Source organism: Sinocyclocheilus grahami, unplaced genomic scaffold (genome assembly GCF_001515645.1).
Source record: "Sinocyclocheilus grahami isolate Dianchi unplaced genomic scaffold, SAMN03320097.WGS_v1.1 scaffold880.1, whole genome shotgun sequence".
Classification (NCBI taxonomy): domain Eukaryota; kingdom Metazoa; phylum Chordata; class Actinopteri; order Cypriniformes; family Cyprinidae; genus Sinocyclocheilus; species Sinocyclocheilus grahami.
In genome coordinates this window covers 289,236-295,294 of record NW_015506059.1, presented here as the reverse complement: position 1 = coordinate 295,294, position 6,059 = coordinate 289,236, and the positions used below count along the sequence as shown (strand labels likewise).

Genomic DNA, 6,059 nt, shown 5'->3' with positions numbered 1-6,059 from the left:
ACTTGATTGCAGTTGTTGCTGCAAAGCGTGGCACAACCAGTTATTAGATTTAGGGGGCAATTACTTTTTCACGTAGGGCTAGGCAGGTTTGGACAGCTTTTTCTCCTAATAAAAGAAATGATAATTTAAAACTGCATTTTGTATTTACTTGCATTATCGTTGTGTAATATTAAAATTAGTTTGATGATCTGAATCTTTTAAGTGTGACAAATATGCAAAACATTTAAAAAACAGGAAGGGGGCCAACACTTTTTCACACCACTGTATATACACATATATATATATATATGGTGATTCAAGAATTTAAAAATATTGTTAAAGTTGAACAGTTTTGTGCATTTCAAATGTAACAATTATTTATATTGGACCAGAGAAATTCTGTGTGCTTTCTAGAATGAGAACATTCTCTCCCCTCTAAATTATAAATACCACACTTGCCTCCCACTAAATATGCTTCCCATTGGGGTAAAAGAAGCCTGGTTTTGTGTCCATGTCGACCATTGTACTCCAGAGACAGGATTGTACAGAGCAGATCATTTGAGCGAGTTAATCAAGCTTCCCTCGGCAGTACAGCACAGACCACAAAACATCTGTGATCCATCTGAATTGTACACAAAATATTCTATTTATACTAAAGCACTATTAGAGGCATTCATATATTAAAAGGACAGATGGCCTTAACATTATAAACAGCACTAAGGAGAAAACAAGACAACCCTGTGCCATGCAACAACAAATTACAAAGCTTTTCAAAGTACACATCAACATTACTATAATTTAACCCATTTTTACGGTGTTACATCTACTTCGATTATGCTACTTAAATTCTAAATGCTTAAAAAAGGATTAGTCAAAACATCACATATGCGACAGAATAATGCACAATATTTTACATTTAATAGATATTAACTCTGAATTTAATTTCATTAAAACTCCACAGGAGGAGTCCAAATAAGACATGGAAGCTGTGAAACCCAAGACGAAAAAAGTGCCTTTTTATTGTTGGCTAAAGCTGGTATTTACAAAAGGAGAAGGGGAAAACCTACACTGCTGTGTACTTAAGAACTCCCTAGCAAGCAGACCAAAGCTTATTATTTCACTCCCGGCCTGTTCTATGTTCTGCCTCTTAACATGATGCCACACCCAGCACCGTCTATCAACAATCCTGTACCACTATGTTCTACTTCCTTTACACTTTTTTAAACCTATATGATCAACGATACCGTTTGCGCAGAGGCTGTTCTCACAAATCTGACAGATTTTTCACAGTGCACATTCGGAGGAGCAAATTGGAAAAAAAAAATGTGGCCTAATGGTTAGAGTCTCGGACTCGTAACCCAAAGGTTGTGGGTTCAAGTCTCGTACCAGCAGGGATTGTAGGTGGGGGGAGTGAATGTTCAGCGCTCTCTCCCACCTTCAATACCACGACTGAGGTGCCCTTGAGCAAGGCACCGAACCCCCAACTGCTCCCCGGGCGCCGCAGCAAAAATGGCTGCCCACTGCTCCGGGTGTGTGCACGTTGGATGAGTTAAATGCACTTGGGATGGGTTTGGATGGATTAAATGCTTGGCCACATCATGTCACTTAAAAGCAGATGGCTCTTGCCCAAAATCATATGATCTGCTATGATCCATGTAAGCATACACTTCATAATACCTCCAGTGTTTGTGAAATCATAAGACATCAGCAATGAAATACAAAACATCTTTGTGAACTGTTGAGTTTTTAAGCAGACCAAGCTTTGAGGTCTAGCAATAAAGAGCATCATACTGGAGAGTGTAAGATTCAAACAAAACTAGAAAAAGGAAAACCCCAGATTTTAATTACTGTTGCAAAAGAGGACCGAGAGGATCTGAAAAGTGGAGGGAACCCATTATAAACCTTAACTGTTTGCCGCATGAATAATAATAAGGTGACAACATCCACCCAGCAATTCTTGCTGAAAGACAAGTGGGCATTACTGCTTATGCTTTCGTTTAATCCACTGTCAAAGTAGGGCTGGACAATAATTCAATATCAATATGTATCGCGATATAATTTTTTTCAATAACGGTGATAGAATTTTTAAACACTTTTTCGATATACATTACCAGTGTTTCCCATACATTGATTTATTTGTGACGTTTGACTTCGTTGAATAAACAGGAGCACTGCACGTTTCAAAATCAAAACGCGTTGTGTGTGTTTTATATGAATGTATCTCTGAAGGGAACCGACTGTCTTCAGAATAGTTTAGATGGCATTTTTATCTGATAAGCGTTCATGAGCGGAGCTGATTTTTTACAGCCGTTACTGGAGAAACCGTTAGTTCTGCCACTCTCACAGCGCCTCCTGCTGGCAGACAATCAGTTTGCATTTTCAATAAACCCATTTCCAGCAACATGCTTTTGTTGTTGCTCTATTTTTTTGTTTTCTGAAGCAACTCGGAGTAGGTTTCATACACGTTATCCTGGTTAATGCACGTTTCAATCTTAATTCAAAATCAGCCTACACTACCAGTCAAAGGTTTTTGAACTGCAAGATTTTTAATGTCTCTTAAAGAATTCTCTTCTGCTCACCAAGCCTGCATTTATTTGATCCAAAATACAGCAAAAACAGTAACATTTTGAAATATTTTTACTATTTAAAGTAACTGCTTTCTATTTGAATATATATTTAAAATGTAATTTATTCATGTGATAAAAGCTAAATTTTCAGCATCATTAGGCCTACTCCAGTCTTCAGTGTAACATGATCCTTCAGCAATCATTTTAATATGCTGATTATCAATATTTAAAACAGTTGAGTACAATTTTTCAGGATTCTTTTTGACTGGTATGTTAGCCTATAGTTTGAAGTAAAAAAATATGAATATTAATAAGGAGAGTCTGAGATGTATTTGACAGTGATTTCACATTTCTTGTTTGTATGAAGGCTGAATACCAATAAAAGGTGAACATTTATTTATTTGCGCCATTTTTTTCCTAAAATATTATATAGTATAGTATAGGAGTAGGTTTCATAGAGTTGGCAAATTAATTTTTCATAAGTTTATAGGTACAGACATCTGTTGTGGCCGTTCTTGGCCGTTTTTGAGGCTTTTTTAATAGTGTTCATATCGATATTGGAATTATATCGTATCGACCGAAATTAAGAAATATATCGTGATATAAATTTTGGCCATATCGTTCAGCCCTATGTCAAAGTAACTAATTGGTAGAAGGTTCTGCTTAGTCTTATAGCTGATGTTTTACGCATGTTATAAACTAATCACACTAAAAACTCAGAGCACCTTCTGAGATGGTCTAACTTTACTAGGAGCATCCAAGACATCTGCACAACCAATCAGATTTTAAATGTAATCAAATATGCTGCTTCAAGCATGCATCTTTGCAGTGCTTTTGATAACTTTCAAGACCAAAGTCTTGACAAGCAGGATTGTGGCACTGGGAATAAACAGCTCTTAACGGCTGGTCTGACAGCACTGACAAGGCAAATGTGCATGAGCAGTGTCATGTTTCTCAGTGTTCACAGTAGGTAGCATTGTGCAATCCTCAAGGTGGAATTTATGATTAACATTAAAATTAATTCAAATCTAAATTCAAGTAGCCTAATTCTAAAGTCCAAAAAGTAATCTGCATTGCTGAAGTTATTAACACAAACAACTAATTTAGAATGTACCATGTTTTCAGATAAAAATGTATCTAACATTAACATTTCAAACAAATAGTTGAATAAAATAACTTGCAAGATTTACTTCAACTCCGGGAGGATAAAGGGGACCTACTGAATTGCCAAGGCTAATGCTCAAACTCTCTCCAGTCTTCCTTTATATTCTGAAAGAAAGCAGAGGGAGATCAGAGGTAATATTTATAAGTAAATATTTCAATGCATCAAATTAGTCAGACGAAAAAATTAATCCAAAACCATCAATTACAAAATTTACATTCAACTCAAGTCCCACTTTTTCATCTTTTAAAGTAAAAAGATCTTAATAAAAATAGTTTTGTTTGCATGGTTTTGAGACCTTAAGACTGACTTCAAAAATGCAGCCTCACAATCCGTGTATCATTCGATCATTCGTTTTTTGATTTAATAGTGAAAGTAGAAAAATGAGAAAACGGCTCCTTTTTCGTTTTTTACCCAAAATCGGGGGACCTACTGAATTGCCAAGGCTAATGCTCAAACTCTCTCCAGTCTTCCTTTATATTCTGAAAGAAAGCAGAGGGAGATCAGAGGTAATATTTATAAGTAAATATTTCAATGCATCAAATAGTCAGACGAAAAAATTAATCCAAAACCATCAATTACAAAATTTACATTCAACTCAAGTCCCACTTTTTCATCTTTTAAAGTAAAAAGATCTTAATAAAAATAGTTTTGTTTGCATGGTTTTGAGACCTTAAGACTGACTTCAAAAATGCAGCCTCACAATCCGTGTATCATTCGATCATTCGTTTTTTGATTTAATAGTGAAAGTAGAAAAATGAGAAAACGGCTCCTTTTTCGTTTTTTACCAAAAATTGGAAAAAAAGAGAATTCAGCTTAAATTTTCTTTTTTCGCTCAGGGGTACACTGTAACTGATTTTTGTAATTTGAACAGTACTATACTGTAATATGTACAGTAAGATACTGTAAAATGTGTATACAGTATTTATAAAATATAAAAAGACAGATCCACCTGATTGTAAATATTAACATATACAGTTGGTCTAATAACATATGCTATTATAAAAATAGTATATAATGAAACATTAGTATCATTATATATATTTTAACAGACACTGTAACTGATTTTTGTAATTTGAACAGTATTATACTGTAATATGTACAGTAAGATACTGTAAAATGTGTCTATACAGTATTTTACTGTAAACCGCAAAAGATTATGGGAAAATATACGGTCACTACTGCATTTCCTCACTACTGTAAATCAATTTACAGTAGTGAACTTGCCCACGAAAAAACTGACCAATGGCAAGGGAGTTCTTTTTTGACTGTTTGGTGGAAGTGGCTGTAAAAGGACAAAAGAGAAATGCACCTTAACTCGATGAAAGGTTAGTATATTATTTCTGTTTTATGCAAAACTACGATATTTTAAGATGTTTTCACTTGTTAACAGCAAACTAACATTATTCATCGTGTCATTTTTCATGTCGGGAGTTGGAGCCTTTTTTTCTTACTGACGGCCGGAATGCCGCCAAAAGGCTGATAACATTGACTGGTGAATAAGTTAAGGTCACCTATATTAGTCAAAATAAACCTTAGTTTAACCGAGAAACACGTTTGTACGTTCTGCTGCCCTTTAATGCAAGTTAGCTCCTCTGGTGAGTCGTTATTTAACCTTAACAGCGAATTAACGTGAAATACTGAGGTAAAGTGCGTTAGGCAAACCACTGTTTCAGTGGAGATATTAAACAGTATTTTCTAGTACTTCTTTTGTTTGTTATTTTCAGATTTCTAGTCTGGATGTAGTCTGCAACGTCGGAGGTGTATTTTGGATCCTCTTCTAGTGAATGCCATAGTATCAATGATAACATCAACTGGTAAGTTAATAATGTCAGTTAGCCGAAGTTAACTAACTTAGTTGAACAAAGAGAAGCATAGTAAGTTATCTTCTCTACTCTGCCTCTTTATCGCAAGTAAGGAAATTCTCTTCAAATGCTATTTAAGTCAGAAAGTGTGTACCAATGTCGTATGTAACTTTAGAGACGGTCCCTAAATTTAGTGACAGACGTAACGTTAACATAAAACAGCGAGCTGACAACCTACTGAGAAAAACTGAGCGAAGAAGCACCACTGTTAAGAACATCTTTTGTATTTTATTTTAAAGTTTGTGGTCATGTCTGCATCAGAGGTGTGTTGGAGTCTTGTGATAGCCTCGTAGCGGTGCTAACACCAGGTGAGCTTCTATCAGCTTAACTAACTTTAATGTCACTAAATTAGCCTCTAGCTGCTGTTCTCCACTAACTCACAGAACAGGTTGACTTTGAGAGGAACATGCTAGCACATGTTGAATAAACATGAGCACTGCACGTTTCAAAATCGAAACCCGGTGCGGGTGTTTTTATATCACTGTA

The 6,059-nt window shown here is 35.5% G+C and overlaps 1 protein-coding gene across 5 annotated transcripts in view; it reads right to left on the bottom strand.

Moving 5' to 3' along the window:
• The window catches only part of ahnak (AHNAK nucleoprotein), a 34,209-nt gene that overhangs the window by 15,610 nt on the left and 12,540 nt on the right, over nt 1–6,059 (bottom strand). Inside the window, exon 1 of one of the 5 annotated variants that reach the window (XM_016248498.1) lies at nt 3,767–3,788. The exons of the other annotated variants lie outside the window; for them this stretch is intronic. The gene's annotated coding sequence lies outside the window, so the exon portion shown is untranslated. Of the gene's footprint in view, nt 1–3,766; nt 3,789–6,059 lie in introns of those variants that run through there. 5 annotated transcript variants of the gene reach the window in all.